The sequence below is a fragment of the Schistocerca americana genome, chromosome 3, assembly GCF_021461395.2.
Source record: "Schistocerca americana isolate TAMUIC-IGC-003095 chromosome 3, iqSchAmer2.1, whole genome shotgun sequence".
NCBI classification, from domain to species: domain Eukaryota; kingdom Metazoa; phylum Arthropoda; class Insecta; order Orthoptera; family Acrididae; genus Schistocerca; species Schistocerca americana.
The window spans coordinates 967798642-967824482 of NC_060121.1; the positions used below are offsets into that span (position 1 = coordinate 967798642).

The 25841-nt window shown below is 46.2% G+C and overlaps 1 pseudogene; it reads right to left on the reverse strand.

Moving 5' to 3' along the window:
* Positions 1-20654: 20654 nt before the first annotated feature.
* Positions 20655-20773, reverse strand: LOC124608765 (annotated as a pseudogene).
* Positions 20774-25841: the final 5068 nt, after the last annotated feature.

Genomic DNA, 25841 nt, shown 5'->3' on the forward strand with positions numbered 1-25841 from the left:
TGAGGATGCGGATAGAAGGGGCGTGTGGTTCACATACCGCTCTCCCGGTCGTTATGATGGTTTTCTTTGACCGGTTTTGAATTAGTTGTTGTTCATTCCATCACCCTGTTATTCTCTTTTCTAACCTTTTCAGGCTCATCTTCAGACGGTTTTCCCGAAGTTACATAGCTATTTCAAGTATACTGCCGCGCGGAGTGGCCGCGCGGTTTGAGGCGCCCTGTCACGGACTGCATAGCCTCTCCCGCTAAACGTTCGAGTCCTCCCTCGGGCATGGGTGTGTGTGTGTTGTTCTTAGCATAAGTTTTAGTTAGTTTAAGTAGTGTGTAAGTGTAGGGACCGATGACCTTAGCAGTTTGGTCCCTTAGGAATTCACACACATTTGAACATTTTTCAAGTATATTGTTGGGTGCTGGCTCTTGTGACATGAGGATGGAATATGCTCTAATTCATTGCCATGGATACTGTTTATCTGCGATTTGGATCCAGAATTTAGTTTTGTACTTACTGCGACGGTAAGGGCGGCTTTTGTCGCTGCAAGTACAAAATTAAATTTTGGATCCAAATGGACAGATAAATAATGTGCATGGAGATACATTAAAGTATGTTCTATCTTCTTGTCACAGACCCAGCACCCAACAATAAACTTGAAATAGCTACGTATCTTCGAGAAAACCATCTGAAGATGAATCTGAAAAGGTTCGAGAACAGGTTCATGGAATGAATAAATAACTATTTCAAAAAAGTGAGTGTTCATAGTTTCACGTTTATACAAAGAAATCTGTGGCATAACTTGACTAAACGAAGGGATCAGACGGCAGGACACATTCGAAGACATAGAGGGATCACCAATTTATTATTTGAGGGAAGTGCGGACGATAAAAATTGTAAAGGGAAACCAAGAGGTGAGTACCGTAAGTAGATTCAGCAGGATGTAGGTTCCGGTAGTTACTCGGAGATGAAGAGGATTGTACAGGATAGAGTAACATGGAGAGCTGCATCAACCCAGTCTTTGGACTGAAGACCACAGGAAAGAAACTGAGAATGCTACGCATTTCTTATACTACGAGGCTGGAATAACGACAGTATTATGAAAAGGATAGATTGCTCTTCACCTTGTATAGGTCCGCGCCTGGTAACTGAGTGGTCAGCGCAACAGAATGTCAGTCCTAAGGGCCCGGGTTCGATTCCCGGCCGGGTCGGAGATTTTCTGCGCTCAGGGACTGGGTGCTGTGTTGTCCTAATCACCACCGTTAACCCCCAGGACGCGCAAGTCGCCGAAGTGGCGTCAAATCGAAAGACTTGCACCCGGAGAATGGTCTGCCCGACGGGAGGCCCTAGTCACACGACATTTACATTTATTTACCTTGTAGAGGAAACGTTGAGTTGCAAACAGGCACAAAAAAAGACTGCTACACATTTGTGCTTTCGGCCACAAAGTCCTCTTCAGAAGTGTACAACACATTCAGTTAAGCACTCCTCACACACACGTGACCACTTTCTCTGATTGCTGTGATTGGATTCAACGGCCTGTGGTGATCTATGTACGAGTTACACTTTAGTGAAAGTGTGCGTTTTTTCTACCGTAGAAGAAGTGCTTGTGGCCGAAAGCTCAATTGTGTAACAGTCTTTTTGTAACGCCTGTCCGCAACTTAACGTCTTCTCTATATGGTGAGTAACAAACTATCCTTGCCGTAATACTTACATTTCTTATCCCGTTTCATTTTGTGGATTTCATCTCTAGGCCAGTGGTCAGTATTACTAGCGTTTTGCACTCTCTGTTGATCTGTTAGTCAATTAGTTGGGGGTGAACACACGCCAAAACGAGCTAAGTGGCGGGTGAGGTGTTGCAGTACGTTTACGATCAAACATTGGGACAAAAGAGAATTACAATCAGCATTCACAGAGCCGGTGTCTTTATTGGGAAGACATCGCTGCTCATAAAACTCGTGGCTGACGTTCCAGTGAGAACCAGCAATGTCGGGGCGTCCAGTCTTCAGATACGGGCGGCGGCCGTAGCGATCGGAAAGACGGAGGCGGCAGGTTAGCTGGCGGCGGCGCCAGCTGTGTGACCCGACGCCGGCCGCTCGTTGCTATGCAAATTTTATCGAAGGATCGGAGCGGCGGCCAGCAGGTGGATAGGCGGCCGGCGGCAGGCTGCTATATACCTGCTGGCCACGGAGGCGCGACTGGAGTGTTGACCCGGACGTCCAGCCGCCCGCCCAGTTCCGACAACGCCGCTGGCCTGCCTCGCTCTCCAGGGAGCCCAAACGTGCTCCAGACACTGGAGATGCAACAGCTCTCTATAGCGAGGACTGTGCAAGAGCTCGTCAGCAGTGCGTCCCTCCAATAACTTTCAGCGTCGTGACGTAAGCCCATTGGACAGGTTCGAGTCTTGTGTTGTTCCCACCATACGTTAGTTTAAGTGGTGTGTAAGTCCATGAACCGATTGTAACACGCCCGGGAGTACAATTGGGTGGGATGGTACCTTTAAACTGTTAGTCGTTTCGGACTGGTTATTGACCGTGCGCCCTGTCCACACCACGTACCTGGTAATGCCGCGGCGGTCTACATCTACATCCACATCCATACTCCGCAAGCCACCCGACGGTGTGTGGCGGAGGGTACCTTACCGGTTCTCCCTTCTATTCCAGTCTCGAATTGTTCATGGAAAGAAGGATTGTCGGTATGCTTCTGCGTGGGCTCTAATCTCACTGATTTTATCCTCATGGTCTCTTCGCGAGATATACGTAGGAGGGAGCAATATACTGCTTGACTCCTCGGTGAAGGTATGTTCTCGAAACTTCTACAAAAGCCCGTACCGAGCTACTGAGCGTCTCTCCTGCAGAGTCTTCCACTGGAGATTATCTATCATCTCCGTAACGCTTTTGTGATTACTAAATCACCCTGTAACGAAGCGCATTGCTCTCCTTGGATCTTCTCTATCTCTTCTATCAACCCTATCTGGTACGGATCCCACACTGCTGTGCAGTATTCAAGCAGTGGGCGAACAAGCGTACTGTAACCTACTTCCTTTGCTTTCGGATTACATTTCCTTAGGATTCTTCCAATGAATCTCAGTCTGGCATCTGCTTTACCGACGATTAATTTTATATGGTCATTCCATTTTAAATCACTCCTAATGCCTACTCCTAGATAATTTATGGGATTAACTGCTTCCAGTTGCTGACCTGCTATATTGTAGCTAAATGATAAGGGATCTTTCTTTCTATGTATTCGCAGCACCTTACACTTGTCTACATTGAGATTCAATTGCAATTCCCTGCACAATGCGTCAATTCGCTTCAGATCCTCCTGCATTTCAGTACAATTTTCCATTGTTACAACCTCTCGATATACCACAGCATCATCCGCAAAAAGCCTCAGTGAACTTCCGATGTCATCCAGAAGGTCATTTATGTATATTGTGAATAGCAACGGTCCTACGACACACCTGTGGCACACCTGAAATCACTCTTACTTAGGAAGACTTCTCTCCATTGAGAATGACATGCTGCGTTCTGTTATCTAGGAACTCTTCAATCCAATCACACAATTGGTCTGATAGTCCATATGCTCTTACTTTGTTCATTAAACGACTGTAGGGAACTGTATCGAACGCCTTGCGGAAGTCAAGAAACACAGCATCTACCTGCTGTTCTGCTCCACACTGCTGCTGGCTTGCCTGAAATTATCTATCGAATTATGCAAGCGGGTTTAGGGGAGCCACTCAACGTTAAAACACAACACAGTCCTACGTCTGGTATGAACAACTATATTCTGAGACGATGAAAGGAAGTCGCAGGTTGCACTGTTTACATTCTAACTCACAAGTGTTATCCCAATTAATGCATGATTAACAGTCCACAATATTATTCGGACGGGCGTACGCGTAACCGACACGACGCGGTGATTGTTGATGATGCGGAAGCAGAGTGATCGCAGGAGAGTTCTTACGCTCGTCACGCATACACAGGCATTTGGTACCAGTCCTCCTTGACACTAGTAATGATTTTTTGTAACACTATTCGTAAAGTTAATTCTCCAGTTCTCACTTGTACGAGAGTGCGCGCAACCGTCGCGGCGCGGTTGATTGTTGATGATGCGGAACGCGATGACCGAACGCACGTTCTCACGCTCGCTACAAGACACTCGCACTTGTTTGTACACTTTTGTGGTAACTAATTTTTGCTGATTCACATTAGTACATTCTTGGAAACCGAACACGGCGCGGATGATTGATGCTGTGCGACACGAGAGGATACACAAATACGTTATCAGCAGCACTGCTCATTTTTAAATTACTTCTTGACGCACTTTGCTCTGAATCATTTACTTATTTTATCACTTTACTGTAACAGCACTTGTAGCATCACTTCAACTTCCATACTAACAATGCCTCTCACATGCAGAGCTACACATCACACAACATAACAAAACAGTTCGCGTCCCGCGCTCGACTATCTAGACGCGGCTGTCCGCAAAGATACTCCACAACTAAGCAGGCGATATGACAATACGCTTACACGATAACCTCAGCAGTTTGGTCCCTTGGGAATTGACACACATATTTTTTGAAAAGTTACTGCAGCGTTTGCAGACTGTTGTAAATAGCGGAGGAAAATATATTAATTGGAATTTTATATTAATACCTTCAGCTGCTGACGGATATATGTATTGAAGATGTGTATCCCGACCGGGACTCAAACTCGGGATCTCCTGCTTACATGGCAGACACTCTGTCCATCTGAGCCATCATATGACAGTGCGACTGCAGGGACTATATCGCGCACGCCTCCCGCGAGACCCACATTCTCACCTTATTCGTAGTGTCCCTACCCAGCACACTCATTACTCGTGGAAGACATTCTTACCAAGTCCCGTAAGAGTTCGGGTAAATACGTGTGCATCCGCACAGAAGAGGAAGGTCATGGCCAGTATTGCCAGAGCTATATACACTACTGGAAATGGAAAAAAGAACACATTGACACCGGTGTGTCAGACCCACCATACTTGCTCCGGACACTGCGAGAGGGCTGTACAAGCAACGATCACACGCACGGCACAGCGGACACACCAGGAACCGCGGTGTTGGCCGTCGAATGGCGCTAGCTGCGCAGCATTTGTGCACCGCCGCCGTCAGTGTCAGCCAGTTTGCCGTGGCATACGGAGCTCCATCGCAGTCTTTAACACTGGTAGCATGCCGCGACAGCGTGGACGTGAACCGTATGTGCAGTTGACGGACTTTGAGCGAGGGCGTATAGTGGGCATGCGGGAGGCCGGGTGGACGTACCGCCGAATTGCTCAACACGTGGGGCGTGAGGTCTCCACAGTACATCGATGTTGTCGCCAGTGGTCGGCGGAAGGTGCACGTGCCCGTCGACCTGGGACCGGACCTCAGCGACGCACGGATGCACGCCAAGACCGTAGGATCCTACGCAGTGCCGTAGGGGACCGCACCGCCATTCCCCAGCAAATTAGGGACACTGTTGCTCCTGGGGTATCGGCGAGGACCATTCGCAACCGTCTCCATGAAGCTGGGCTACGGTCCCGCACACCGTTAGGCCGTCTTCCGCTCACGCCCCAACATCGTGCAGGCCGCCTCCAGTGGTGTCGCGACAGGCGTGAATGGAGGGACGAATGGAGACGTGTCGTCTTCAGCGATGAGAGTCGCTTCTGCCTTGGTGCCAATGATGGTCGTATGCGTGTTTGGCGCCGTGCAGGTGAGCGCCACAATCAGAACTGCATACGACCGAGGCACACAGGGCCAACACCCGGCATCATGGTGTGGGGAGCGATCTCCTACACTGGCCGTACACCACTGGTGATCGTCGAGGGGACACTGAATAGTGCACGGTACATCCAAACCGTCATCGAACCCATCGTTCTACCATTCCTAGACCGGCAATGCACGTCCGCATGTATCCCGTGCCACTCAACGTGCTCTAGAAGGTGTAAGTCAACTACCCTGGCCAGCAAGATCTCCGGATCTGTCCCCCATTGAGCATGTTTGGCACTGGATGAAGCGTCGTCTCACGCGGTCTGCACGTCCAGCAAGAACGCTGGTGCAACTGAGGCGCCAGGTGGAAATGGCATGGCAAGCCATTCCACAGGACTACATCCAGCATCTCTACGATCGTCTCCAAGGGAGAATAGCAGCCTGCATTGCTGCGAAAGGTGGATATACACTGTACTAGTGCCGACATTGTGCATGCTCTGTTGCCTGTGTCTATGTGCCTGTGGTTCTGTCATTGTGATCATGTGATGTATCTGACCCCAGGAATGTGTCAATATAGTTTCCCCTTCCTGGGACAATGAATTCACGGTGTTCTTATTTCAATTTCCAGGAGTGTACTTATATGGATATGGTGTCTGTTCTTCCGGACATGTCCGAAAGAACAGACACCATTGATGACCTGCAGGCGTCTAGAACGAAATTATAATTACACATTAACACCTTCAGCTGCTGACGGGCATTGATAAACAGGGTGGGTCACCTAACGTTACCGCTGGATATATTTCCTAAACCACATCAAATACGACGAACCGATTCCACATACCGAACGTGAGGAGAGAGGCTAGTGTAATTGTTTAATACAAACCATACAAAAATGCACGGAAGTATGTTTTTTAACACAAACCTACGTTTTTTTAAATGGAACCACGTTAGTTTTGTTAGCACGCCTGAACATATAAACAAATACGTAATCAGTGCCGTTTGTTGCATTGTAAAATGTTAATTACATCCGGAGATATTGTAACCTAAAGTTGACGCTTGAAACCTCCGACGTTCAGTTGCGTGTTGTAACAAATACGGGCCACGGTCGGCGAGCAGCATCTGCAGGGACTTGTTTACGATGACGACCGTGTTTACGAGTGTGGCTGTAGTGCACTGTTGTGGTTTGGTCTAGCTGTCGCAGTGTCCGCATGTAGCGCTTGCTGCTATTGTTATTCTGCATTCGTCTCCGCACGCAGACCAACTGTAGTACACCGTGTTACCAGACGTCTGTGATAGTGTAGTGTTGTAGGAACTGTGACCATGGTGTATTCGAACTCTGAAAAGGCGGAGATGATACTCATCTATGGCGAGTGTCGACGAAATGCAGCTGAAGCCTGCAGGGTGTATGCAGAACGGTACCCGGACAGAGAGCATCCAATGTGCCGCACATTGCAAAACATCGACCGCCAACTGTATGCAACAGGTATGGTCGTAGCACGCAAACGGATGCGAACAGGCCCGTCACAGGAGAAGCGGGTGCAATTGGGGTGTTAGCTGCTGTTACCATGAACCCACACATGAGTACACGGGACATTGCGAGAGCCGGTGGACTGAGTCAAAGTAGTGTCATGCGCATACTGCATCGTCACCGCTTTCACCCGTTTCATGTGTCGCTACATCAACAATTACATGACGATGACTTTAATCATCGAGTGCAATGCTGTCAATGGGCATTAACAGAGAGTGCGTTGCAGTTCTACCTGTTTACCGATGAAGCAGGTTTCACACACCACGGGGCAGTGAATCTACGGAACATGCATTAGTGGTCCGTGGACAATCCTCGCTGGCTCAGACAGGTAGAGCGACAGCGACCGTGGACTGTAAATGTATGGTGCGGAATCATTGGCGACCACCTCATTGGTCCTCACTTCATTGCAGGGGCCCAAACAGCGGCAACATACATCGCGTTTCTACAGAATGATCTGCCAACGTTGCTCGAAAATGTCCCACTGGAAACGCGTCGACGTATGTGGTATCAGCATGATGGTGCACCTGCACATTCCGTAATTAACACTAGGCTGACCCTTGACAGGATGTTCGACGGGCGTTTCATGGGACGTGGAGGACGCATAAATTGGCCAATCCGTTGTCCTGATCTTGCACCTCTGAACTTCTTTCTGTGGGGTACGTTAAAGGAGAATGTGTACCGTGATGTGCCTACAACCCCAGAGGATATGAAACAACGTATTGTGGCAGCCTGCGGCGACATTACACCAGATGTACTGCGGCGTGTACGACATTCATTACGCCAGAGATTGCAATTGTGTGCATCAAATGATGGCCACCACATTGAACATATATTGGCCTGACATGTCGGGACACACTCTATTCCACTCCGTAATTGAAAACGGAAACCACGTGTGTACGTGTACCTCACCTCTCATGGTAATGTACATGTGCTCCCCAAATAGCAAAACTCCGTTACTACTTTAAGCGTCTCATTTCCTAATCTAATTTCCTCAGTCGCACTATCCTCTGTGCCCTCGGTGGCTCACATGGATAGAGCGTCTGCCATGTAAGCAGGCTATCACGGGTTCGTGTCCCGGTTGGGGCACACATTTACACCTGTCCTCGTTGATATACGGGGTGAGTCACCTAACATTACCGCTGGATATATTTCGTAAACCGCATCAAATACTGACGAATCGATTCCACAGATCAAACGTGAGGAGAGGGGCTAGTGTAATTGGTTAATACAAACCATAAAAAAATGCACGGAAGTATGTTTTTCAACACAAACCTAAGTTTTTTTAAATGGAACCCCGTTAGTTTTGTTAGCACATCTGAACATATAAACAAATACGTAATCAGTGTCGTTTGTTGCATTGTAAAATGTTAATTACATCCGGAGATGTTGTAACCTAAAGTTGACGCTTGAGTACCATTCCTCTGCTGTTCGATCGTGTGTATCGGAGAGCACCGAATTCCGTAGGGATCCAAAGGGAACGGTGATGGACCTTAGGTACAGAAGAGACTGGAACAGCACATTACGTCCACATGCTAACCCCTTTTTATTGGTCTTTTTCACTGACGCACATGTACATTACAATGGCCGGCCGGAGTGACCGTGCGGTTCTGGGCGCTACAATCTGGAACCGAGCGACCGCTACGGTCGCAGGTTCGAATCCTGCCTCGGGCATGGATGTGTGTGATGTCCTTAGGTTAGTTAGGTTTAATTAGTTCTAAGTTCTAGGGGACTGATGACCTCAGAAGTTAAGTCGCATAGTGCTCAGAGCAATTTGAACCATTTGAACATTACCATGAGGGATGAGGTACACGTACACACGTAGTTTCCGTTTTCAATTACGGAGTGGAATAGAGTGTGTCCCGACATGTCAGTCCAATAGATGTTCAATGTGGTGGCCATCATTTGCTGCACACAATTGCAATCTCTGGCGTAATGAATGTCGTACACGCCGCAGTACATCTGGTGTAATGTCGCCGCAGGCTGCCACAATACGTTGTTTCATATCCTCTGGGGTTGTAGGCACATCACGGTACACATTCTTAAAACAAGTGTTAGCTATGATTAAGTTGTGCTCTGTGCAAAATTCAATCAGGCGGCTTCCTCTTTCATTTCTTAGCCCGAAGCCATATTCACCTACTACGTTTCCTTCTCTCCCTTTTCCTGCTACCGAATTCCAGTCACCCATGACTATTAAATTTTCGTATCCCTTCACTATCTGAATAATTTGTTTTATTTCATCATACATTTCTTCAATTTCTTCGTCATCTGCAGAGCTAGTTGGCATCTAAACTTGTACTACTGTAGTAGGCATGGGCTTCGTGTCTATCTTGGCCACAATAATGCGTTCACTATGCTGTTTGTAGTAGCTTACACGCACTCCTATTTTTTTATTCATTATTAAACCGACTCCTGCATTACCCCTATTTGATTCTGTATTTATAACCCTGTATTCACCTCACCAGAAGTCTTGTTCCTCTTGCCACCGAACTTGACTAATTCCCACTATATCAAACTTTAACCTATCCATTACCCTTTTTAAATTTTCTAACCTACCTGCCCGATTAGGGGATCTGACATTCCACGCTCCGATCCGCAGAACGTCGGTTTTCTTTCTCCTGATAACGACGTCCTCCTGAGTAGTCCCCGCCAGGAGATCCGAATGGAGGACTATTTTACTTCCGGAAAAAGGGGACGCCAACATCATTTAATCATACAGTAAAGCTGCATGCCCTCGGGAAAAATTACGGCCGTAGTTTCCCCTTGCTTTCAGCCGTTCGCAGTACCAGCACAGCAAGGCTGCTTGGTTCGTGTTACAAGGCCAGATCAGCCAATCATCCAGACTGTTGCCCCTGCAACTACTGAAAAGGCTGCCACTCTTCAGGAACCACACGTATGTCTGGCCTCTCAACAGATACCCCTCCGTTGTGGTTGCACCTACGGTACGGCTATCTGTATCGCTGAGGCACGCAAGCCTCCCCACCAACGGCAAGGTCCATGGTTCTTGGGGGGGGGGGGGGGGGGGGGAAGAGGTCGTGCTGAAATGTGAGGTTTTGCAGGGATCGAATGAAGGGTAGAGCCACGGGTCGTAACACATCTGAAATGTAACGTCCACTGTCAATGCGAACAAGAGGTGACCGAGACGTGTAACCAATGGCACCCCATACCATCACGCCGGGTGATATGCCAGTATGGCGATGTCGAATACACACTTCCAATGTGGGTTCACCGCTATGTCGCCAAACACGGATGCGACCATCACGATGCTGTAAACAGAACCTGGATTCATCCGAAAAAATGACGTTTTGCCATTCGTGCACCCAGGTTCGTCGTTCAGTACACCATTGCAGGCGCCCCTGTCTGTGATGCAGCGTCAAGGGTAACCGCAGCCGTGGTCTCCGAGCAGATAGTCCATGCTGCTGCAGACGTCGTCGAACTGTTCGTGCAGATGGTTGTTGTCTTGCAAACGTCCCCATCTGTTGACTCAGGGATCGAGACGTGGCTGCAGGATCCGTTACAGCCATGCGGATAAGATGCCTGTCATCCCGACTGCTAGTGATACGAGGGCCTTGGGATCCAGCACGGCGTTCCGTATTACCCTTCTGAACCCACCGATTCCATATTCTGCTAACAGCCATAGGATATCGACCAACGCGAGCAGCAATGTCGCGATACGATAAACCGCAATCGCGATATGCTACAATCCGACCTTTATCAAAGTGGGAAACGTGATGGTACGCATTTCTCCTCCTTACACGAGGCAGCACAACAACGTTTCACCAGGCAACGCCGGTCAACTGCTGTTTGTGTATGAGAAACCGGTCGGAAACTTTCCTCATGTCAGCACGTTGTAGGTGCCGCCACCGGCGCCAACCTTGTGTGAATGCTCTGAAAGGTTATCTGTTGCATATCACAGCATCTTCTACCTGTCGGTTAAATTTCGCGTCTGTAGCACGTCATCTTCGTGGTGCAGCACTTTTAATGGCCAGTAGTGTATGTTTCAGGGCAGAAAAAACCAATCTCATAGTATCTTACGAACTCACTTTGCATGTCCATATCGCATCTAGTGTACTGTTTGGAGCCTCCAGTTCGTCCACTGTATTCAGACCGACAGCATTCCGCGATCGGACCCATATAAAGTTCCCCGGATACCTGTGTCTCGTGCGCGGTAGCTAGCGACTCTTAATTGGCTCCTAATGCCTTACAGCGAGGCACGAGTGCCGAGTCTCCGTCGTCGATAATGGCTGCTCGGGTCCCACCCCGGACGTAGTTCAGCGCCTCTGCCGGCCGCGGCAGAAAGTTCGCGCGCCAGCGGCGACCAGATCGGAACGCGGCGATAGCGAGCGACCTCCAGCGCCCGCCAGACCGGAAGCGCATCCCACGGCCTCGTGTTTGGCTCGGCGCGTCTTTACGGGCGGAGCGGCCGGCGTCTTTTACGATCTGCTTCGATATCCATAAGTGGCGCATATTTCAGCCCTCAGCAGGAAGCGCTGTCCTTTAACAGGAGCAGCCGTAAATTAGGGGCTCGTAGGCAGGTTAAGGCTGTTGCGACATCGAGCCCGCGGCCCGCGGTTCACTGCCCTCACACGCCTTAGGCTGGGCCGGCAAGTGCCTCTGACTCCACGTAAATGTAGGATCCGTACCTCTTCCTCACTGTCCACGAACGTCCCACCCACTTAGGCGGGGATCCAGGGTTCGGTTCTGAGAGGGAGGGGGGTTGGCACAATTTGTTACTACGTCTATCTTCCCCCTCCCCAATTATAGCTTGCAAGAGATGGGGATGATTTTAATATCACTACAGTGGACCGTAGCAAACAAGAAGTTTACCGTTTACTCTTCTTCTCGCAGTATCTCTTTATACTTTCGCAGAAGTTCCTCCTCTTTTCCTCTGTCCCGATGATCTTGATTCTCGTAGCTTTCTTCTCCTGGAAGCCCTTAAATCTGTCAATTTTCAGTCTGATTGACCCCAACTTCTTATTTAGTCAACCCATTTTGCACATATATATTATACACTATACGAGGGTTGTAACTTTAATAGTGGCAACTACTTATTTATAGTTCGTACAAAATAGATACGTGTTTCAAAGTTTTACTGGCCTTCAAAATAGTCACCAGCATTATGTATAACCCGTTGTGGAAGTCGCAGGATATGACGGGCGTTTGAAAAGTCTGTGCAAAAATAAAAACTACTTACGTGTTTTGGGGTAAACCTTTTATATTATACATACATACATTTATACATAGTCTCCTTTTAGACTTATGCACTTTGTCCAACGCTGTTCTAATTTGTTGATCCCTTCCGAATAATAGGAATTGTCCAAGTCTGCAAAATACGTAGCTATCAGTTGCTGCAGTCACCTTCTCGTTTGAATAAAATGTTTGTCCCGCCAGACATTTCTTCAAATCGAGGAACAAACAGTAGTCCGAGGGAGCCGAGTCTGGAGCATAGGGGGGATGTGAAACGAGTTGGAATCCTGTTTCAAATAATTTTGCGACCACGACTGCTGAGGTGTGTGCTGGTGCATTGTCGTGATGGAAAATGACTTCTTTGTGGCCCAATCGCCGGCGTTCGTCTTGCAGCTCCGTTTTCAGACGGTGCAATAACGACGAATAATATGTACCTGTAACAGTTTTAGCCTTTTCCAGATAGTCGATGAGGATTATCCCTTGCGAATCCCAAAAGACAGTGGCCATAACCTTTCCAGCCGAAAGAATGGTATTCGCCTTTTTTGGTGCAAATTCTCCCTTGGTAACCCATTGTTTAGATTGTTGTTTCGTCTCAGGAGTATAGTAATGTATCCATGTTTCATCCACAGTGACGAAATGACGCTTTAAGTCCTGCGGATTCTTCCTGAACAGCTGCAAATCATCCTTGCAGCACTTCACACGATTCCGTTTCTGGTCAAGCGTGAGCAGTCACGGAACCCATCTTGCGGATAGCTTTCTCATGTCCAAATGTTTATGCAAAATATTTTGTATCCGTTCATTCCAGATGCCCACGCGCCTTCACTTTTCTGTCATATATCCTGGATATAATGGATGTTATCAAAGATTTCAAAAATGGCTCTGAGCACTATGGGACTTAACATCTATGGTAATCAGTCCCCTAGAACTTGGAACTACTTAAACCTAACTAACCTAAGGACAGCACACAACACCCAGTCATCACGAGGCAGAGAAAATCCCTGACCCCGCCGGGAATCGAACCCGGGAACCCGGGCGTGGGAAGCGAGAACGCTACTGCACGACCACGAGATGCGTGACAAAGATTTCTGGAGTCGTAACCTCCACAGGGCGTCCAGAACGTTCAGCATCACTTGTGCCCATATGGCAACTCCGAAAATTTTGAAACCACTTGTAAACTATTCTAATGGAAGGTGCAGAGTCACCTTAATGTTTATCAAGCTTCTCTTTAGTCTCCTGAGTCGTTTTGACTTTCATAAACTAATGTTTAATCACCACACGGAATTCTTTTTCGTTCATTTTTTGACAATGACTCGACTTCTTTGATTAACACAAATGCCAAACACAAAAAAGGCCAATACGGCTGAAACTTGGTGTGCGTTCTTTCAAAAGTTGCTACTAACTAAACATGACCTCGATAGGCGCCAGTGGTGCCATCTCTCGGACGTTTCACGGACTTTTCAAACGCCCCTCGTACTCTTAGCAGTGTCAGTTGTGTTGACTGTTCGAGCGGCGCGGTCTATTGTCCGACGAATTTGTAGCAGTTCTGAAGTGAATGCAGTGACGTGTTTCCTTCAGTTTAGAAATCGAGTTGACCTCACGAGGGCATAAGTCAGGGGAGTGCAGTAGGTGGTATAGCACATAGCAGCCCCATCAGTCAAACAAATCAGTAACAGCTTGCACTGTACGTGCTTGAGCATTGTCCTGCAAAATGATGGTCAGGTCCTGCAGAAAGCGTCTTCACTTCTGTCTCTATACTATTAATTTTTGGAACACAACCTACGACCAGCTTGTGCGTGCACCAGCATTGTGCTCTTTCGGCAGAGATACCACAGATCACTATCTATCCTACTTTACAGTGCAGACAAGCCTCCGAATCCAACGTTCTGTGAAGAGTCGTGGACGTCCAAGTATTCAGCGCATGTTGGTGGATTCATTGTCCTTCTACTTCTTCCTGTAGATGCTCACGACAGTAGCACGTGAACATTCGACCAGCTTCGCCGTTTTTGAGATACCCGTTCACAGTACTAACAATCGGCCCTTTGTCAAAATCGCTTATCTCAACGGATCTTCCCCATTTGCAGCCCACATCTTCGCTAGAGTTATCCCCAGTCCATGTCAGCTCCGCTTACACCAACCGCAGCCATGGTTTCATGACTGGGTCGAGCCAGCCACTTCTTGGACTGAGTCAGTGCCATAGCCGACCTGCCGTCCATGCCTGCCGTAGCCAGACTCCTGCCAGGGGGCAGTCTCCATCTCCTTATACAGTATATGCCAGTGGGGCATGGGTCCACAGGTGTGGTCTTTTAACACCAGATTGCCGTTGCAGCAAAAGTAGGAGAACGCCGCTGATGTCAAGGCCATGGTCTACCGTCAGCAGGCAAGCCATTGCTCAGCCTGACGTCAGCGTTGCAGGACTCATGCATGTGCATCTCTTCACTGTTGCAGAAGATAGTTGCCCGTGAACCGACACTGGCCAGGGTCACCAGAGTGGGGCGTCTCTGCCTGGCATTGCTCAGGACATGTTGTGTATTTGAAGCTGAATAAAATAAATCTCTTGACCACCGTTCTGTCACTGGGACCACTGATCCATCACTTCACGACTCAGCCTACCGAGTGCCTTCTGCCCTTTGCATGGCATACATACCGATCTTGATATAAATAGATAATAGCAACAGACTCTCACAACTTCAGTGACCTAACAATTTACGCAATATAAAATCGAAATGTCATTCATAATTATCAGTTATAAGGTGGCTATAATTTAGCACCTTACAAGCACTCATCCACATACATTGCCATGATTTTATAGTTAGAACGGTTAGGCACTGTACTGTTGCGAACCTAGACGATTCTGGACTTCGCCTCCGGGTTGGAAGTCGTCGTTGAGTACCCAGCGTTCAGTAATTGAGAGCACTTCCTCTGCCTAATCTTACGTTGAGATGTTACCCTCCACCACACACCGTCAGGTGGCTTGCGGAGTATGGATGTAGATGTAGATCTACAAACACAATTAGTTATCATGTGGTAGTTTGTACATCGTATGTATGAATATATAAAGGGGACTGTCATTGTCACGTACGTCTTGTAAATAACTGTTAACGCTTATTGCATGAAAGGTGACGGAGTGTCTTTATTATAAAAACGGCGTAATGAATGATTGCCTATACTAGAAGAGGTTGGAACGCTAGTGGAAATGAAACGGCTGGCGGAACTAAAGCCCTGAGTGGAAGGCCCACACAGGTGTGTTGGTCCTGCTTAAACACAGAAAGAAAATAGCAAGACGGATGTCGTAGCATCTAAGCACCGGAGCACAACAGAGTCGCGACCGGCCAGTGTTGTAGCCGAACCGGAAGGATTGTACTTCGGAAACGCTGCAAATCTTGGACGCAGGTGAGAGGAAAGAAGAAGCGGCACCTCGGAAACCACGCAGGTTGGGTTATTTCCAAGGATTTTTACTCAGGAGCGTACTATTGGACGAGTATAGGTTTTTCCTCGCAAACTTTCCGCGCTGGACGACAAAAGACTAAAATATGGTTGGTCGGCGTTCGAAAGAATCTGTAGAGAGGGAGAATATTCCGTGGTTTCGGGAGTATGATTCGTTTCTGAATTATGATGGTGGGGAGCCAGCGGTGGAGAGACGCAGTCTTCCGTTTTGAGCTCCCGTGTGTGACAGTCTCTCAGTATCAGCTTTTGTTGGTACAGACGGACCTGCTGTCTTCGCTCTTACAAGATTTTATAGACAGAACGATTAGGCACTGTACTGTTGCAAACCTATACGATTCTGGACTTCGCCTCCGGGTTGGAAGTCGTCGTTGAGTACGCAGCGTTAAGTGATTGAGAGCACTTCTTCTGCCTATACTTACGTTGAGACGTTACCTAAACTCTGTCCTTGTGGCTGGGAGTTCGCGTTTCTCGTCTGTAGAACACAGAGAGGAGAAGACAGTATTAGAGTATATTAGTCAGAGGACCGCCTTCTGCCGTACTAGTGTTTGAAAGAGCTTACTTTGTGGCTGGAGTTCTTCCATCGTCGCAGACGCGTACGAGAACCATCACTCCGATGCACCGGACGCAGTACATACCGTGATATTGCTAATTGCTTTGGCTTATTAGGGGCTATAAGGCTAAACAGCTGTGATCGCGATAGTTTATTTCCCCTGAGGTTGTACTCCATTGTAGATCAACCTTAAAAGTAGTGTCTTCTTGTGTTTCGTACATAGATGATGTCAGTCATTTCGCGTTATTTATATTAGATCGCGCAGCCAAAATATAAGGGCAGAGTTGTTCAATGGATCAGTAATTTACTTAGGAAATATAAACATTTGTAATAAAGATTGTTTTTAGTATACAATAAATGTATAAGCTGCAACAACGTTTACCATTTAATATTATTAGTTTCCTTAAACATTCATTTCTGTTTAGGTTGGAATTTATATGTTAACGAGAATTAAGAGATCCGAAGATCTGCTTCAGGGGGTAGTCAGACAGGGCCAAATCTTCATTTTAGCGTTTATTATTTCCCGTTGCGCACATTCATTTAACACCCACGTGCAGTAGCATCTTGGACAGTATTTCACTATCCACTATGATAGTGAACACTGGTCCGCAAATCACGGTTATACAAGCGTGTAAGGGTAGGAAATGCTGCTGCTTTTACGTTTGGGAAAACATTGTGTGTGTGTGTGTGTGTGTGTGTGTGTGTGTGTGTGTGTTTGTGTGTGTGTTGCGATCTTTCCTATTACTCGACTTCCTGTTACTTGCCGGTTATACCTCTGGATTAATGAACCATGTCAGATTTGTTATGTGTGTTTATGTGAGTGTTGTGATCTTTCCTATTACTCGACTTCCTGTTACTTGCCGGTTATACCTCTGGATTAATGAACCATGTCAGATTTGTTATGTGTGTTTGTGTGTGTGTTGTGATCTTTCCTATTACTCGACTTCCTGTTACTTGCCGGTTATACCTCTGGATTAATGAACCATGTCAGATTTGTTATGTGTGTCTGTGTGTGTGTTGTGATCTTTCCTATTACTCGACTTCCTGTTACTTGCCGGTTATACCTCTGGATTAATGAACCATGTCAGATTTGTTATTGACATCAGGTAGGTCCAGGGTGTGCATATGCGCCCCTACCTGGCTGGAATGTTACCACTAAGCCTATTCATGCTCTCACCGACGCCACTGCAAAGTATCCTGTATTAAACATAGCTCATAAGTTCTAGAATTCTTTGACATTTCCAAGACTCTTACTTTTTATGTTACTTTACACTCCAAAATTAACTGTGAAATTTTAAAATTAATATATGCAGAAATACAAATTCTTCTACTAATCACTTTTTGGAGGGGGGGGGGGGAGTGGGTTCTTGACATCCCATTAATATCCACACGCTCGCTCCATCCCCATCATCACATCTGGTGTCAGAATATACTTTAATTTCCACTACCTGACACATTAACTGAACATCTTCAGGTGATGATTGTCCGGGACCCTGCAGAATGCTTCGGTACAAATTGTGCATATGAGACATTGGTTCATGGTAATCTCTTTGTCCGAGCAGGCTTCGAAAGGCCCAATGGTACCCACCGACCGCCGTGTCATCCTCAGTCGACTGGTGTCACAACGCTCTCCTGGCCATTGTCAGTTTTCGTGAGGGGAGCCGAGAATTCGCAGTCGGGTAGCTCCTGAATATGTCTCAGAAGAGCTGAGAGCACCCCACTTGCTAATGTTACTCAGCAGACCAAGATGGTCATCCATCCAAGTGCTAGCCAAGTCCAGCAGCGTTTAACCTCGGTGGTCTGTTGGAAACCGGTGTTACCACTTTGGCAAGGCCATTGGCGGTTCTCATTAATAGTGAACTCGAAATGTTTATAGGTAATGTAGATATTACAGTGGAATTGTTACGTGACCCTTTTTTTCCGTCCCACGACGCCTATAATATCAGAATATAAAGATTCATTATATCGGAATAATTAATCCACACCGAGAGACGTAACACAAAACAGTGCTGGTGATTGTCGGTAGTCAGTTGTCATAATTTACGTTTTTATTCGACTCTGCATTCTTTATACAGTGCATTCTTTATACAGGATGTTACAAAAAGGTACGGCCAAACTTTCAGGAAACATTCCTCACACACAAAGAAAGAAAATATGTTATGTGGACATGAGTCCGGAAACGCTTACTTTCCATGTTAGAGCTCATTTTATTACTTCTCTTCAAATCACATTAATCATGGAATGGAAACACACAGCAACAGAACGTACCAGCGTGACTTCAAACACTTTGTTACAGGAAATGTTCAAAATGTCCTCCGTTAGCGAGGATACATGCATCCACCCTCCGTCGCATGGAATCCCTGATGCGCTGATGCAGCCCTGGAGAATGGCGTATTGTATCACAGCCGTCCACAATACGAGCACGAAGAGTCTCTACATTTGGTACCGGGGTTGCGTAGACAAGAGCTTTCAAATGCCCCCATAAATGAAAGTCAAGAGGGTTGAGGTCAGGAGAGCGTGGAGGCCATGGAATTGGTCCGCCTCTACCAATCCATCGGTCACCGAATCTGTTGTTGAGAAGCGTACGAACACTTCGACTGAAATTTGCAGGAGCTCCATCGTTCCATGAACCACACGTTGTGTCGTACTTGTAAAGGCACATGTTCTAGCAGCACAGGTAGAGTATCCCGTATCAAATCATGATAACGTGCTCCATTGAGCGTAGGTAGAAGAACATGGGGCCCAATAAAGACGTCACCAACAATGCCTGCCCAAACGTTCACAGAAAATTTGTGTTGATGACGTGATTGCACAATTGCGTGCGGATTCTCGTCAGCCCACACATGTTGATTGTGAAAATTTACAATTTGATCAGGTTGGAATGAAGCCTCATCCGTTAAGAGAACATTTGCATTGAAATGAGGATTGACACATTGTTGGATGAACCATTCGCAGAAGTGTACCCGTGGAGGCCAATCAGCTGCTGATAGTGCCTGCACACGCTGTACACGGTACGGAAACAACTGGTTCTCCCGTCGCACTCTCCATACAGTGACGTGGTCAATGTTACCTTGAACAGAAGCAACTTCTCTGACGCTGACATTAGGGTTATCATCAACTGCACGAAGAATTGCTTCGTCCATTGCAGATGTCCTCGTCTTTCTAGATCTTCCCCAGTCGCGAGTCATAGGCTGGAATGTTCCGTGCTCCCTAAGACGCCGATCAATTGCTTGGAACGTCTTCCTGTCGGGACGTCTTCGTTCTGGAAATCTGTCTCGATACAAACGTACCGCGCCACGGCTATTGCCCCGTGCTAGTCCATACATCAAATGGGCATCTGCCGACTCCGCATTTGTAAACATTGCACTGACTGCAAAACCACGTTCGTGATGAACACTAACCTGTTGATGCTACGTACTGATGTGCTTGATGCTAGTACTGTAGAGCAATGAGTAGCATGTCAACACAAGCACCGAAGTCAACATTACCTTCCTTCAATTGGGCCAACTGGTGGTGAATCGAGGAAGTACAGTACATAATGACGAAACTAAAATGAGCTCTAACATGGAAAGTAAGCGTTTCCGGACACATGTCCACATAACGTCTTTTCTTTATTTGTGTGTGAGGAATGTTTCCTGAAAGTTTGGCCGTACCTTTCTGTAACACCCTGTATAAGTAACAGGACGTTGAAATCAAATTGGGACGAAGTGACTGTGCTAGGGCGAGCTGGGAAGCCGCGTTGTTAAACGAACTAAATTAGGAGCAGTTCTCAGGATGCAACGAGAGGGACGCAGGTCAGGGCCATACAATCCATCGCACTCTCTGTCCTGCCTTTGGGCAGTGGACGCACAGCAGGCAACAAAGATGGATTCCTGTGCTGTAAGGCCATTAGAAGTGACAGTGTTACGGCCCAGAATTGGAAAGAGAAAATGGTTCAAATGGCTCTAATCAAATGGTTCAAATGGTTCTAAGAACTGTGGGACTTAAGATCTGAGGCCATCAGTCCCCTAGACTTAGAACTAAACTCCGTCGAACAGGTCATGAACGCCCAAAGGTACCGACCGGCCGCCGTGTCATCCTCAGCCCACAGGTATCACCGGATGCGGGATAGGGAAGGGCATGTGGTCAGCACACCGCTCTCCCGGCCGTATGCCGGTTTACGTGATCAGAGCCGCTACTTCTCAGTCATGTAGCTCCTCAGTTTGCCTCACAAGGACTGACTGCACCCCGCTTGCCAACAGCGCTGGACAGACCGGATGGTCACCCATCCAGGTGCTAGCCCAGCCCGACAGCGCTTAACTTCTTGTGATCTGACGGGAACCGGTGTTACCACTGCGGTAAGGCCGTTGGCAATCTAGACTCAGAACTACTTAAACCTAACTAAGCTGAGGACATCACACACATCCATGCCCGAGGCAGGATTCGAACGTGCGACTATTGCAGCAGCGCGGTTCCGGACTGAAGCGCCTAGAACCGCTCGGCCACAGCGGCCGGCGGGAAAGAGAAGGAACTCTGTTTTTAGCAAGGTTCGGGAAGGCACTATTGTGCTCAAACCGTACATAGCTGCAGTTCTTTGGAACGCACCGGATGCTACAGACAACACCAAGGAAATGGAGCGATAACACGCAGTTTGGGGTACCTTTGAAAGCATGACGTGCTGACGAACGTTAACTTCACAAAAACTAAATGTTTACGCAACATAAGGATTGACAGGATTGGCTAGTGGAAATAAGCTGGAGGTCAGATAGAGGAACTCGACTACGCCAGTGAGGACCCACCTCATAGTGTGCAGAGAACGATGCCTTTTTTCAGCATAAGATTGTAGCATGCGCATCACTGGTTAACCGCCAGAAGAAAAACACTCGAAGGTTCCGCAACGCAGCTAATTGAAAGGTCTCTTAAATATGTTGTCATTTACGGCATAAATTCCTCTTCTAAATTTAGTGTGGCGTTTCTGACTATCTGGGAGGAGACTGAGCAGTGAAACGTGTTACTTTTACACATAAACAAGAACGATCTGTCACAATACTACACTTTAAAACACAGTTTATATGTAATTCATGTCACACAGTCTCATACGGAACCTACATCCACTTTCTTTTATATACTGTATATGATAGGATACTGTCAACCCCCTTCCCTTCTGTGTGAGAGGATGAATGAGCAAATGTATTTCTAGTTGCATGCCTCAGGGTAGCAGACAAGCCTGTCTGCTAGAGAACAGTAGGACCAACGTCAGAACAGGTAGCTACGCTTTCTAAAAGCGAAGAGGTTTCTATCCCTAGTATGGTCCTGTCCGTCCCTTGTCATGTTGATATAGGAAGCTGCCTCTCTGGCCACTGCCATTTGTATTTGTGAGCCACCCTCAGGAAGGGATCACGGCAGTCTGTCCGCGGCGAGCGTCTGAAGTGGTAAGATCTCCGGCTAAGCGCGTGTCTGCTACGTCCGTAGGACAATGGATTTCTTAAGATCAGCCTAACTGAAAATTTAATCACCTTTATTTCAGGTTTAGCTCTAAAATATCTAATGTTATCTTAAATTACTACGCAGTGTAATTCGAGTGTGAAGTTCAGAATATATTCCGGTAGTTGCTTTCTGACTTCTTTGTGAGTAAAGTGGAACCACGTGTTGATCAGTAACTCTAACTAAGATCATCAGTCTTATATGTGAATGTGCGTGAGATTATAACGTCTCGTCTTGACAATATTTTTCAGTATAGCAACTTTGCTTTATGTTCAACCCACGTGGGGTGTACTTTGTGAGACCCGTACCACGTGCTTATACAATTGTTTGACCCATCAGGTTAATAGTAAGACGATAGTAACCTGTTCGAGATTTTTCTTTTGTAAATTGCTTTCGATCTAGTTTATTTTAATTATCAGAATTATTGTGGAGTTACACTCTTTGTGTAAACCAAGTTGACCACGTGAAGCATGTGGTGTAATCATCAATCTTAAATAGCCCTCAGCTACTCTTTTCGGGAAGATTTCACAGAGAGTTAGTATGAATTTAGTATACCAGTGTGTGGTAATTACATGACGGACAGGATTGCGCTACGAACGTAACTTCTTTGGGTGAAAATTGAATCGGTTGGTTGTGGTTAATTTCCTCTTGCATATGTTTCAACGTTCTTCGTGTGTTATTTTATGAATGCAGTGTTGTTTGCTGCCTCCCAATCTTGGCTCCGTATTTCATGTGTTCCGTAAGATTTCAAACTCATATTTACACAATCCTAAATAAGGCACCAGTTTAGTTATGAATCAAGTTTAATATGCTGAAATTTCAATGATCAATGTTAAAATAAATTTCCAAATATGAACTGATTTATTTCTTTTTATTTAAATTCTTATATATATATATATATATATATATATATATATATATATATATATATATATATCACCAGTTGTCGTATGACTATTAAAAGATTATAATTAATGTTAGTCTGGTTGGGAATTTGGTAAGCTAGACTGGATACCTGGTGAAACAGTTGCGCAGTAATGGAAGGTTAACTTCCTCAAATAGCTCACAGCTTTTAACCCACTTTTATGGTCTTGAATAGCAGCACCGCTTGCAGAGCAAATTAATGCAACAACATTACACAATCTAAAAAGGGCAAAACCCTTTTAGTGAGCATTCGGTACAAAATTATTTCCTCTTCAAATCTTCATGGTTGAGAGCCTTCGTCACTTGTCTCCATCGTAGAGCAGATGAGCTGAGGACCGTAGGAAGATTTTGGGCTGATTTGACTTGGCTGCGAGGTTCGTTGGTGTTCCGTCAATGACCGATTCTGCAGCTGCTGCAGCATCCACCTGCAGTTTGCTAGGGTGAGATCAAGCCGCGACTACGAAATGATGTGTAGGGACAGTAAAGTCAGTCCTATAGAACTTCAGTAACTTCAAGCTTTACTTTTAAGGCTTTCAGACGCAAATGATCTCTTTGCTTTCAACTCCGGCCACAGATACAACGCATTCCCTTGCTTAATACTATCATCACGACCATCACTTTACAACTTCGCAAGTGCTGTTATTTCGTTTACGTGATTATCAGAACCTCAAAAGTGGTTCAAATGGCTCTGAGCACTATGGGACTTAACATCTATGGTCATCAGTCCCCTAGAACTTAGAACTACTTAAACCTAACTAACCTAAGGACATCACACAACACCCAGTCATCACGAGGCAGAGAAAATCCCTGACCCCGCCGGGAATCGAACCCGGGAACCCGGGCGTGGGCAGCGAGAACGCTACCGCACGACCACGAGCTGCGGACTATCAGAACCTCACCCCAGACCCTTTTATCAGATGTGCCAAGCTTTTACTTTAATGTTACTATTGCTTGTCCAACGTTTTACGAGTCAGTTTAACGTAATAAATCGAATTAATTGTAATTCTTGTTTCACGTAGTAGGCATTGGTTTCCTAACTCATTATTTTGGAATGTGTTAATTAACTGATTTATGTCACATCATAGGACAAATTTACCTACCCCCGCTTTAGAAGAAGACCTGCCCCTTAACTGCGTACAATAAAAAAATTTGCACTTCAGTCACCTGTAGATAAGATTTCAACGTGACATAAAGATCGACAACTTGCTTGAGATGTATAGAAGTGAATAAAACCTTTGGAATTAACAAAACAAGGCAACGTGGTGTTCTGCGACTATAGTAGCAGGTGCAACATACCAAAAAGGCTTACAAACCTACATGTGAAGGGACATTAAAAACGCTGCGCTTGCGAGGATATCAGCGGACAATGATATACCTGAAGTCACCGTTAAAGTTAGCGACATCTTGATTAGTAGAATCTACAGGCCGCACTCCAACAACTGGGCGAATAAAGTACTTCCGCACTCTTAACTTACCCCCCATTCTACATAAATTCCAACAGACACTTAATCCAATGGAAATATGAAGCAGAGAATCGGCAATGCTCTCGCAAACTCGGCTGAAGAAAATAATCTTCATCTTGTTTGTGATGCCAAAGATTGAACACTCTAAACAATCCTAATTGTATTTTGCCCCTACAAATGACAACAATCTACTCTGCCAATCTCCCGAACAGTTGTCACTGATTTTCCTCGATCTCAACATCGCCCATTACTACTGGGTTTGGAAATCAACATTCTTGTCGGAACACCGTGCCCCGTCCCAAAAGGAAATTCACCAAGGCTGACTGGCCCCTCTTCGCAGAAATACAGGATAACCGACTTGTAGGGATATACCAAACTTGTCAGAACTACGAGAAAGATCTGCAAGTGCTGTAACAGTCTCCATAGAGCACAGCATCCCGAGGAGCTTTAGACGGAAATATATCGCGAACTGGGATGAACACAGCGAGGAATTCTATAGCCTGTTGAATTTTGTGTAGGGATCTTCCACCGCCAACAGGCACTACGTCAACAAATGACCACGGAAACCTGAACACATTTTTGAACTCTTTAACGAGGTCCTGGAAGGTGGAGACGGAAAACTGTAGAGGAGGTTCTACGTAACAAAAATGCAGCGAGGTGCGTAAAATGGCTGGAATCGACGCAACAACTGATCATCTCAATATCGAGCAGGAATGTCTAGTCTCTGTTACGCGAACTGGGAAGCAGCAACCAGCATGCACGTGAAACTAACCGCTTATCGCCGAACAACGGATTTAAACCACATCGTCAAAACTTCCGTCGCTCCAGGAGACCGAATTCAGAGCGTCAGCATAAAATGAGCTTATAAAAGGCTAAATTCATTATCTGAAGACCACTCGCTTTATTGAGAACTTGTTCCGATAGAGCAAATTAATACCGCTCTAAAGAGATAAAACCAGAAAAGGCAGCGCTATCGACAGTATTCATTTGGTGTTTCTACTTAACTGGGGTAATAATCAGTAAACGAGCTCTAAAGATTTATCACTGATATAAGCAGATCAGGAAACTTATTACACCTCCTCACGTGAGCATAGATAGTTGCCCTGCTTAGAAGTAGACTTCCGGAAGCATCTAAAGACATTTGTTCTGTCCGTCAACAGTATATGAAACAGTCTGGATGTAGGGCTTCATTTGCAAGACTCTGTGCGTTATAGTTTGCCAAGAAAGAGCTTATGGAAAGAGCAAGATGCTCAGCAACAGACTTTCTCAAGTCATGATATGTAATGGAAGGAATAAACAAATGAAGCTGAACAATGTGCTCCGTCAAGGATCTTTTCAGTCCGTATATCGCCGACGTGCAGTAGTGGTCACAATATAGATGATTCTCATGTAAAGAGATGATAATTGAAAACATTGCCGCCTCTTGCAAGGTAACTGAATCACTTTGGTTAGTCTGACTGCAATTTCCAAAACTTTAGTACATTACTATTCTTCCTCTTCTTTCTCTTCCTGTATGTACGCACATCAAAAAAAGTTTTTAATCCGAGAGTTTCGGAAACTGTACAGAAA